Below are 12,208 nucleotides of genomic sequence, written 5' to 3'. Positions count from 1 at the left end.
GGACCATCCTACAATGTGTAGTTATTTCTTAACCCCAATTCCTAATTTTTCAAAGAGCATCTGATTTGCCTAACTTTGGTTGTCCCATCACTGTGACCCATATCAGAGTTATGGGGAGCTATGGGGTGAGCTGGCCTGGGGAACATATCCCCATGAATGGCAGCAGAACAGACATCCCAAATATGTCTTTTTCACATATGTAGTAGTGAAGATATGCACTTCATGTAATCTATTCTTTGGCTGCAATTGTACTTCTAATGCCAACCAGAATTTCCAGAAGTCTTCAGGCTTTCTCCTTTCATTCTAAAAATATTGTAGGGGATGTTGTGTTAGGTTCTATGGGAGAAATGAAATGAGACAGGTATGAATCTGTTCTTGAGATGCTTATGCTCTAGTGCAGGTGTCAACAAAATTCTTCTAAGGGGCAGTAGTAAGCATTTTAGGCTTTCTGTTCCTGTATGATCTCTTCCTCCTTTTCTTCCTCCTTTCTTACTACCCTTTAAAAATGTAAACACTATTCTTAGCTGGCCATACAAAAGCAACTGTGAGGCACTCTTAACACATAGGATGTGGTTTTTTAACCCCAATCTAGTGTAAAAGGCAGGCATGGGCTCATAGACACAGATAACTAAAACCCAGGGGCATTCCGTGAAGTGGTCAGAACAGAGCTCTGGGGTCAAAAGACTCGCCCGCAAACCCTGCCTCTTATAGCTGCATGACCTTGAGCAGGTTCTTTGTCCTCTAAGTCTCTGGCCTCCTAACCTGGACAATGAGAATAGAACAGACCTTCCTCAAGGGGCTGATCTGAGGATTAAGTGAGATAATATATGTAAAGCTCTTAGTATAACACCTGGTGCATAGTATGTGCTCAGTAAGCTTTAGCCACTGTTGTTATCTTAAGTGCCATGTGGTAAATGTCACAGGATGGGATGGGAGTTAGAGGAAGGAGTAGTCTCTTCAAGCTGGGTCCCTGGGGAGGCTTTGCATGGATGAAGTGACCTTTGAACTAGGGCCTGAATAGCAGAAGTGAGGGAGGGAGCACCCACATAGAGAAGAGTGCTTTTCCTGAGAGACAGGGAGGAGCGGGTGCCAGCAGACTCTGAGGGAGACCGTCAAGCCAAGGTCCTTCCTGGACACACAGACAAATGGCCTTCAGAGAGATCTGGCTCCAGAAGCCTTTCCCTGAAGGAACCAGTTAGGAATTTGCCGTAGCTGTGTCTGATGGCATTCACTTAGCTAGGGGCTCCCCCTTACCCCTGAATGAAGACATGATATGCAGCAGGACGGACCCTTCATCAAATGTATGACCTTGGGGGCAGAGTGCCCACCCCCATTCCATTCACAACAGCTCCCGGAATGACACAGCTCTGCCTGCCCCCTGCTGGCAAACTGCTGGGTGCACTTTCTGAGAAGTGGTGCTCCAGTAATGCCCAAATTGCACTGCATAACCAGAGGCCCTTAGAGGAGACTCCTGTGCTAGCAAAAGGAAAGATTTTCAATCACAGGGAGTTAGTCAGCCGTGGAAGCATGTGGGGTTCACTCCAGAACAGTCTACAACTGAGGTGCCCACTTGTCTGGTCCCAGTCCCAGACAAATCTCATTTGCAGAGATGTAAGATTACAGACATTTTATCCTGTCTATTAAACATTTGAGTCACTTAGCCTCAATTCTGATTCTGTATCTTTCTGATGATAATTTGGCTTTCCCCATGCATCTGCCTAAAAGGAGAGAAAGCAAGGGCTGCAAGATGACAGTAACTAACTCCATAACTGTTGGAAACCTCCTTGTAAATTTGGGTTTATACATCAGTCCTTGTGAACTTGGTTAATATTAGTCATAGCCTTGGAACTAATCATCTCTGGGACAATAAAAAGACAAATTTCTGAGTCTAGTCTGGGGTAGATTCCCCAAGAGACCTGTGAGGTTTTTCTCCTCCTGGTACCTTCTAAACTTCTGCATATACATGTTGACCCTTGACTCATGCCTGCCCACTCAGTCTTCTATACTTTATAGTCTTTCAAATTCACTGTCAAGTTTGGTTTGTGAACATAAATACAATATGTGGAATTTTAGTCAGTTGTAGAAATAACTTTTTTATTACTTTACATTTATATTTAATGCATGTGCTTATCATTATGTAGGAAGAATTTGCCAAGTAAATTGTAGGAATGGACAAGAATTTGTTTAGGAGTCCCCATTTTGAAAAACTTTTCTTCCAAGTATCATCTCTTGGTGCCTCTTTCAAAGACTGAAACTAGGGAATATCTAATGCTATTTCAGATATCTCCAGGAAGATTCTGGCTTTTGGTTTCTACTGGAAAATCAGGATATTGATATGACTCAAAGTGAAGTTAAATAGCTTTGCTGGATGATGGGGGAAAACTCACATTCATGTCACTCTTAAATGAATCTGTTAAAGTTACAAAATTTTTTTACCAGCTGGCCCCACGCAGCAAGCAAAAACACCATGTCTTGATGCTTTGTAACTGATACATGGAAGTCAAGTCTTTGGACAATGGGTGATGGGGTAGGGATGGGAGAGGTACAGAATAAAGTTAGTGAGGCCAAGTAGATGGAGAATTACCACAGTGTAGTATGTACTTCTCAACTTTCAGGCGAGTAAATGTAACTTTTTGTTTAAGTTTATTTATTTGACAGAGAGCACAAGCAGGGGGAGCAGCAGGCAGAGGGAGAGGGAATCAGAGGGAGAAGCAAGCTCCCCAGGACACTGAGATCGTGACCTGAGCTGAAGGCAGGCGCTTAACCAACTAGCCACCCAGGTGCCCCAACATAACTTTATCTAAGCAATAATTCACACAAATATAAGTCTTACAACAAATGTTCAGAGGCAAATGTTTAACCTTAACATTGAAGGTTGCATTTTATAGGAGATTACTTTTTTTAATCTTTATTTTTTTTGAAGTTTTTAGTTTATTTAAGTAATCTCTGCCCTCGACGTGGGGCGCAAACTCAACCCCAAGATCAAGAGTCGCGTGTTCTTCTGACTGAGCCAGCCCTGCATGCCTACATTTTTTTAATCTTTAAATTTAGGATGTTCTAGGGGAATTTTGCGAACAAATTAACCAGGACATAATCTAATGATAATGATATGCAAAATAAGCACAGCAAGACCTTCGCTCTAATCAAAATGTTTGTCTATATTCTCCAGATTTTACTCTTTGGTAAGCACACCTAATGGCCTGCTCATTGTCCTCTTAAAGACCTTTGTCTTTCTAAAAGTACTGATGTCCGATTCTCAGGCCCCTGAGATTCTGATGTCGTTACTCTGGGGTTCAGCCCTAGGTGTTGGAATTTGTCACAAGCTCCCAGATGACACTAGTGCAGCTGAGATTAAGAGTGATGGATACGCTAGCCAGTGCAGGGTGAGTGGGGTTATAATTTAAGTCTCCATCCACGGAGCTAGAATCAGGTCTCCTGGTTTTCGCCTCTTTCCAGGGCCTAAAAGGAGAACCCCCTCTTCTTCTCACATCCTGGGTTTAAGTGTTGGAAAGCCTTGGCTGTACCAGGTAGCTTGCCCCCATGACACTTTCTACCACTCTAGATATTAACTGAATGGTGATTTCTCTAATTGTGTCTGTGGCCGAGTTACAAGTCACAGAAAAGGCCTCTGTTCCAGACCCTCTTTGCGTGACAGGGAACTGCTTTCTGGGACATGTGACTCTTCAAGGTTCTGTTCAGCTCCACCCCAGCCACAAGAGGGGCACCTGGTGCCCGCCCCCGAGCCTGGACAAAATCCCTGCGGGTTCTTTCCTAGCGGGAGATTTTCTTTCCACTTGACCTGCTTCTCTAACTCTAATTCCCTACTTTCTTGAAGCCAACCACGGTATAAAGGTCACTTTGCAATGAGTTGCTTGGGATCACACATTAACCATTTTATCAGGCTTCTGAGAGTTTTTAAAGCAGGCTCTGGTCAAAGGCTCTTTAAAGAGCCCAAGCCTTCATTCCTTCAGAAAAGTGGTTACACATTTTATTACGGAAAATTTAAATTTAAAAGTAGTATGTAGTAGAATGAACCCCCACGTACCCATCACCCAGATTCAATGGTTACCAGCTAACTCATGGCCAATCTTGTGTCTCTCTCCCCTGCTTGCCAGCCACCCCCCCCCCGCCACACACACACTGGATCACGCTGACACGAATCCCAGACATTCAGCATTCCATCTGCAAATATTTCAGTGTATGCTTCTAAAAGATAATGCATCTTTCTTCCTTTCTTTTCCATTTTTTTATTGTAAAATATACTTAGCATAATGCTTACCATCTTAGCTATTTTTTAGGCATGCAGTGCAGTGATTTTGAATACATTCTTAATGCTGTACAGCCATCACCACCATTCATCCTCACAGCTCTTTCAGCTTCTAAAACTGAAACCTGGTACCCATGAAGCAATAACTCTCCTTTCTCCCCCTCCCTCCAGCCCCTGGAAACCACCATTCTACCTTCTGTCTCCAAGATTTTGACGACTCTAAATACCTCTTAGAACTGGAACCATACCGTATTTATCTTTTCACGACTGGCTTCTTCTACTTTGCATAATGTCCTCCAGGTTCATGCATGTTGTAGGATATGCCAGAATTTCCTTCCTTTTTAAGGATCAGTAATAGTCCACCGTATGCATATACTACATTTTGCTTATCCATTCATCCGTTGGCAGACGCTTGGGTTGTTTCCACATTTTAGTTATTGTGAATAAAGCTGTGACCATGGATCTTGATCCACAGACCATCTTCAAGACCCTGTTTTCAATTATTTGGATATCATTTCAACCATAGTATCACTGTCCCATCTTTTTTTTTTTTTTTTTTTTAATGATTTTTTATTATATTATGTTAGTCACCATACAGTACATCCCCGGTTTCCGATGTAAGGCTCGATGATTCATTAGTTGTGTATAACACCCAGTGCACCATGCAATACGTGCCCTCCTTACTACCCATCACCGGTCTATCCCATTCCCCCACCCCCCTCCCCTCTGAAGTCCTCAGTTTGTTTCTCATAGTCCATAGTCTCTCATGTTTCATTCCCCCTTCTGATTACCCCCCCTTTCTTTATCCCTTTCTTCCCCTACCGATCATCCTAGTTCTTATGTTCCATAGATGAGAGAAATCATATGATAGTTGTCTTTCTCTGTTTGACTTATTTCACTTAGCATTATCTCCTCCAGTGCTGTCCATGTTGTAGCAAATGTTGAGAACTCGTTCTTTCTGATAGCTGAGTAATATTCCATTGTATATATGGACCACAACTTCTTAATCCAGTCATCTGTTGAAGGGCATCTCGGCTCCTTCCACGATTTAGCTATTGTGGACATTGCTGCTATGAACATTGGGGTGCATATGGCCCTTCTCTTCACTACGTCTGTATCTTTGGGGTAAATACCCAGTAGTGCAATGGCTGGATCATAGGGTAGCTCAATTTTTAACTTTTTAAGGGACCTCCACACTGTTTTCCAGAGTGGCTGTACCAACTTGCATTCCCACCAACAATGTAGGAGGGATCCCCTTTCTCCACATCCTCTCCAACAATTGTTGTTTCTTGCCTTGTCTATTTTTGCCATTCTAACTGGCGTAAGGTCACTGTCCCATCTTTTTAAGAAAATGACACTAATTCTTCATTTTTAAAAATTTTTTGTGGGGGGAGGGGCAGAGGGAGAGAATCTTAGGCAGGCTCCATGCCCAGCTCGGAGCCTGACATGGGGCTCAACCCCAGGATCATGACCTGAGCCGAAATCAAGAGTTGGATGCTTAACCAACTGAGCCACCCAGGCACCCCTAATTCTTTATTTTAATGGAATTATCTAGGCAATGTCTATATTTCCCAGATCATCTCCTATTTTTAAAAGTATAATTGGTCCAGGGGTGCCTGGGTGGTTCGGGTGGCATTATCTATCTATCTATCTATCTATCTATCTATCTATCTATCTATAATCAGTCCACATACTGCATTTGGGAGATAGGCCTCTGAAGTCATTTTTACTCTACAGGTTCCTCCTCCTCTATTTTTCCTTCGCAATTGTTATTGCTAAAGAAACGGCATCATTCGTCCTATAGGTTTTGCACCTTCTGGATTGCATTGTGTCTCTGCAATGGTGTTTAACATCTCTATTTCTTATAAAGTGATGGTGGGGTTTAGGCTTGTCTTATTCCTGTCTGCCTTTTTCAGAAGCCTATTTCACAGGTGGCAGTGTCTACTTCTATCAGGAGGCCATTCCGGCCCCACTGATCTTTGTGTGTGTGTCTGTGATGGTGCTAGACTCATGGTCATTGCTTAGATTGTTCTCAGTATTTTTAAATACAGTTAAGACCCACCATTGTCTCTTTTCTCCAGTCATTTCCTCCTAGCTAGGCGTCCACCCAAAGTGATCAGCCTCACTACCCTCAAGCAGGAGGGAGCAAGCAATTAATGACGGTAAGGGGACACCAGTGAGGGAACAGTGGTCCTGTCCTCAAGAAGCTTAATGTCTATTTGGGGAAGCAGGTATATATCCAAATAACCAAAAAACATCATTGACTACAATTAATTGTTTATTTTAGCCTCTGAGCCCCAGAAGTCAGGAACTTTACCTAGAATAGTCTATAGCAGAGTTGCCTAGGTCCCACTCAGGTATTCTGGAGATCTTATTTATTTATTTGACAGAGAGAGCACACACACAAGCAGGGGGAGCGGGAGGGAGAGGGAGAAGCAGGCTCCCTGATCAGCAGGGAGCCTGATGTGGGGCTCGATCCCAGGACCCTGGATCTTGATCTGAGCCCCTGGGATCTCGACCTGAGCTGAAGGCAGATACTTCACTCACTGAGCCCCCCAGGTGCCCCCTACTCAGCTATTCTGATGTAAATTGGTCTAGGATAGATCTAGACAATAAGGTTTTAAAAGCATCCGAGTTATTTTTCTGTGCAGCCCGTTTTAAGAATCATTATCCTAGGATAGGCGTTCTTAAAATGTGGTCCCTAGATCACAGCATCAGCATCACCTGGGAACTTGTAAGAAATGTCCAAATTCTTGGTGCTCCTTCCCCTGTACCCGAGACCTATGAACTCAAACTCTGGTGAGACCCGGTAATCTGTGTTTCCTAAGCCTTCCAGTGATACTGATGTGTGCTTAAGTTTGAGAACCCTGTCCTCAGTGTTTACTATCGGAGAAATAACCAGGGTGACTGGGAAAGGTTTGAGAGGAAGAGGCCCTCTTGCTGGGAATGAAGTAGAGAATGAAGGGGTCAGATCTGGAAAACAGAGAGGAAAGAGGACATTTCACTGTATAGATCCATGACCCTCAAAAGTAATCTGGAGACCAGCAGCACAGGCATGCCTGAAAGCTTGTTAGCAATGCAGAATCTGGGACCCCACTCCAGACCTGCTGAATCAGAATCCGTATTTTAACAATATCTCTATGTGATTTGTATGTACATTAAAGTTTGAGTGAGACACACTGGTGCAGAGTATGTACTCCAATTATAAAAGTCAAAGAAACAAAAACAAAAAAATGGCCATGCTAGGAAAGAGACTCTGGAGATATGGTTCTGCTCTTTCAGCTGGTGTTCTCAAAGCCATGTTTCCTGTTGTATAAGGAGAGTGGGACCCATGTGCACAGAGCTGTGTGTCTGCACTGGGACCCCAGACAAGTCCAGCTATCCCTGTGTGACACAGTTCTATATGATTCCAAAGCAAGGGCTCCTCAACCCTCGCACAGTCACATAAACTGGGAGCTTTCGTGGCTAGGCCACACTCCGGAAGGGGTGACCATCCAGGCATCTGTATTTTACAAAATCTCCCCACGCACTTCTAATCGATAGCCAAAGTTAAAAATCACTGCTGCATATCTTGGGTCCTCCATGTTTCCATGTTCTACTCAAGGCAAAAGTGAGCTCAATGTCTAGTAGTTGCCACCAAAAACGTAAGTTTCAGGGTACAGGCTCACTGTTCCAACATCTGGATTCCCAAAATAGTTGCAAGGAGGACCTGGACAGCTGTTCCTAGTAAAGTTGTTGAGTATCCTGGAATTTTTTGAAATCAGTTTCTCCAGGGATGCTGGCATTGCCCTGAACCTGGAAAAGGTAACTTTGCTCTTCTGCAGACTGTGCTCAGGTAGGTTGACATCCTTGTGTGTGTGTCTGTAGAGCTGATGTTTTGTGGGGACCTAACACAGTGCAAAGAGTTGAAGTTCTGGGAGGCAGAGAGAACCGATTGTCCTTGCTATCTGGAGTTAACAGAAGATGTTTCAAAGAGAAGGTATGCTCTCACCCACTCCTTCTGGGTAGAGTTGCATTTGTATAGGCAGAAAACAGAAGAACAGATGTCATGGCAGAGAGCTGCCCAAGAATGTCCACCCAGGATGTTTATGAGACAGTGTAGAGAGCAATCAACCCTAGAGCCCCGTGCACTGGGATACATCACACCGTTGGGTGGATAGGGCAAGGCCGTAGAGTAGCAAAGGGTCTTCAGTGACAAGGTGATAGTATAATTTATCTTGTGTATTTTAGAGAAAAAACAGGGCAATATGATTGCTTGTATGGGAGAAAGACTCAGGGAGAAGGTAAGCATCTTCTCAATCAAAACATTTGGACTTATCCTTTGATCTCTTCCTTACCAACCCTTATATTAATACATCTTTTAGAAAAACTTTGTATTGACTTCATACAGACTTGGATCTACCATAATTTAGCTGATGTTTCCCAAGCAGATTTTTCCCACTTAAAAAAGTCCGCTACACTTTGGTAAACCCTGAGGCTAGTGTATGTGTGGTCTCCGCTCCAGCCCCCATGTCGTAGGTCTTCACCTCCCAAGCCTCTTTTAATCAAACCTCCCATCCTGTATCCGTTCAAGCCCTCAAGGCCCTGCCAGGCACCTGGTTAACTGGTCTCAAATAAACGCATTAAATCAGGATGTTAGACATTCATAATGCAAAGTACTCACACAATTGTGTAAAGAGGAAATCTGACAAAGGAAAACATTTTCAGCCTCACTAGTAATCAGAAGAATGCAAATGTGATGTAAAATTTCAATTACCAAAAGAACAAAAGTGAAAAAGAATGACAATACCAGGGTTTGAAAGACTTCAGAGGAAGGCGAGGTTTCCTGTACATTGGTGGAGATGTAAATTGGCAGAAGCTTGCTGGAGAACAGTTTGACAATGTATATCATACACTTAAAAATGTACAGACATAGCAATTCCACCTCTGAGAATTTATCCTAAGGAAATTATTGAGCAGGGCCAAGGATATTCAAGCCAGCCTTGTTTATAATAAAGAATAATTAGGGGGCGGCTGGGCGGCTCAGTCAGTTAAGCGTCTGCCTTCGGGTCATGATCTCAGGGTCTTGGGATTGAGCCCCACATGGGGCTCCCTGCTCAGTGGGGAGTCTGCTTCTCCCTCTTCCTCTGACCCTCCCCGTTCCTACTCGTACTCACTCTCTCAAATGAATAAATAAAATCTTAAAAAAAAGAACCTAAATGTCCACCAAGTGAGGGTTATTCATATCAATTGTGGTCTATTCATACAGTAAAATAAATACTAAACAGCCTTTAAAATGATATAAATATTTATAGACATTTGTAGACATGAAAGAATGTCCAGTAGTTATGTCCTTATGGTGTCATTAATGTAAAACTGTGTGCGCACATGTACACACGTGCTTTCACGCACACAGAGATCTATAATGATAGTCATGGAGGGGCGTCTGAGTGGCTCAGTCGGTTAAGTGTCAAACTCTTGATTTCGGGTCAGGTCATGATTTCAGGGTTGAGGGATCGAGCTCCACATCAGGCTCCACGCTGGACATGGAGCCTGCTTAAGAGTCTCTGTCTTTTTCTCCTTCCACCTTTGCCCACCCCCCGCCCTTGCATGCACAAGTGTGTTCTCTCTCTAAAAATTAAATAATAATAATGATAGTCATCAAAATATCAACCATAGTGTCCTCTGGTTGGGAGATCTTTGAATGCCTCTACTTTATTTTTTGTTTCTAAAATTACAAAAGCAATATTCTTTATTTTTACATTAATAGCTAACACATCATGTGCATTTTGTGCTGGGCTCTGCTCTAACTGCTACATAGTATTGTTATTCCTGAAGAAAACAAAATGATAAGGTCCACAGCTAATAAATGATAGAGCTGGGACTCACAGCCTGGTTGTCTGGCTGCACAGGCTGCCCTGTTACTACGCTAATTAACCCAGAGTCAGAGTCTCTTAGCCCCTCCTCCACCAGCAAACCCACCCCTCTCCCCAGACTCCTATAACTATTTGACAGGTAGCCTTCCAAAGCTTCTGCCAGGCACTTTTAGACACCTGTGGCCAAACACACGGATGCGTGTGTTTCTTTTTTTAAAATGGGATGGTATTGTCCATCCTGTCAGTATGCAGAGTTCACCCTCATACTCTACCTCTGCAGCCGGGATGTAGGGAATCGTTGTGACCTTCCTCCTACTGGAAACTGGCAGTTTCCTGTCCTTCACCTTAATGAACAAAGCTGCAGTGAACATCCTTGTATGCATTTGACTATATGCAGGTATGTAATGATACTTCTGTGATAATTTCCTGGAAATGGAACCACTGCATCAAAAGACATGCACACTAAATGCTGAAAGCAGCTGCCCAGTTCCCCACACCAGGACTGTGCTGTTCCTCTGTACACATACAGCGTATGCACACATGCAGACACTATGTACGCACACCCACTAATCTCGCACTTCCCGCGGCGATGTTCTCACCAACACCAGAAGTCACCAGTCTTTTTCACCTTTGCCAATACGAGAAATGAAGAATGTCATTCCATCTGCAGTAATTTGAATATTCTCAATTCCTAGTAAAGTTGAAAGTCTCTTGATCATCTTCATTTCTTTCCAGAATTGTTCACTTTTCAGTTGGGTAATTTGAGTTTTTCTTATTGATGTGAAGGAATTGTGTTATAAATACCAATTTTTTGATGCCCTGTGTGTTGTAAATATTTTCCCACTTGTTGCATTTCTTGGAACTTTGTCTTATTTTGTCATACAGAAATTTTATTATGTGCCAAAAGCTGCCCATTTTTCTTTTGTGGTTTTATATCTTATTTAGGAATTCTTTTTATACAACCAAGAATATAAGAAGACTCTCCTATATTCTCTTCTAGTATATTTGCATTGTTGTTTATACATTTTAAATTATTTATTTTAATTGTGGTAAAATATATATAACATGAATTTTACCATTTCAACCGTTGTTAAGTGTACAGTTCAGTGGCCTTAGATACAGTCACCTAAGGTGATGGAGTCACCATCACCACCATGTATCTCTGGAACTTTTTTCATCTTGCAAAACTGAAACTCTACTCATCCAATGGTAGCTCCCACTCCCCGCTCCCTGGCAGCCACCACTCTACTTCCTGTCTCTACGAATTTAGTTACTTCAGGTCTGGTCTCCGCAGAAGTGGAATCGCGCAGTGTTCATCTTTTGCGCCTGGCTCCTGTCACCTAATAGAAAGTCTTCAAGGTTCATCCATGTGGTAGCATGTGTCAGAGTTTCTTCTATTTTTAAGAGTCAATAATATTCTATCATAGATTTAACTTTATGTTTAGACTTTTTTTTTTTTTAAGATTTTATTTATTTATTTGACAGAGATAGCCAGCGAGAGAGGGAACACAAACAGGGGGAGTGGGAGAGGAAGAAGCAGGCTCCCAGCGGAGGAGCCCGATGTGGGGCTCGATCCCATAACGCGGGGATCACGCCCTGAGCCGAAGGCAGACGCCCAACGACTGCGCCACCCAGGCGCCCCTATGTTTAGACTTTAATCCATGTAGAATTTAATAGTTTGCTGAGAAGTAGGTGGCAGGTAAGTTTTTTTTATTTTTAATTTTTAAGTTGGTCATCTTTTAAACAACTTCTCTATCAAAACCGAAATTCCCATGAGGGCCTAGGTCTGCTTCTGGACGGTTGTTCATTGATCCCTTTGTCTATATCTGGACTGGAACCACGTGCCAGCTTTTAGGCAAGTTTCTGTATCTGCTAACAGCATAGCCATCCCCATTCTTCTTACTTAGACATTCCGCAACCATTTTCAGACATTTACTTTTTCAGAAGAACTTCAGAATTAATCATGAGTTCCAAAACTACTCTTTTGGGATTTTGATTGGAATAGCTTGAAGCTACCCACTAACTTGGGCTTGACATCTTGCAAAGCAAGCCTGCTGGAGGTGCGCTCCTGGCAGCTCTCCAGGCT

The 12,208-nt window shown here is 42.9% G+C and overlaps 1 protein-coding gene across 2 annotated transcripts in view; it reads left to right on the top strand.

Moving 5' to 3' along the window:
• The window catches only part of SLC4A5 (solute carrier family 4 member 5), a 128,288-nt gene that overhangs the window by 64,815 nt on the left and 51,265 nt on the right, over window positions 1-12,208 (top strand). The gene's annotated exons all lie outside the window — the stretch shown is intronic.

The sequence above is a fragment of the Ursus arctos genome, unplaced genomic scaffold (assembly GCF_023065955.2).
Source record: "Ursus arctos isolate Adak ecotype North America unplaced genomic scaffold, UrsArc2.0 scaffold_8, whole genome shotgun sequence".
Taxonomy (NCBI): domain Eukaryota; kingdom Metazoa; phylum Chordata; class Mammalia; order Carnivora; family Ursidae; genus Ursus; species Ursus arctos.
The sequence above is the reverse complement of the archived record's forward strand: the minus strand, read 5'-3'. Positions and strand labels throughout refer to the sequence as shown.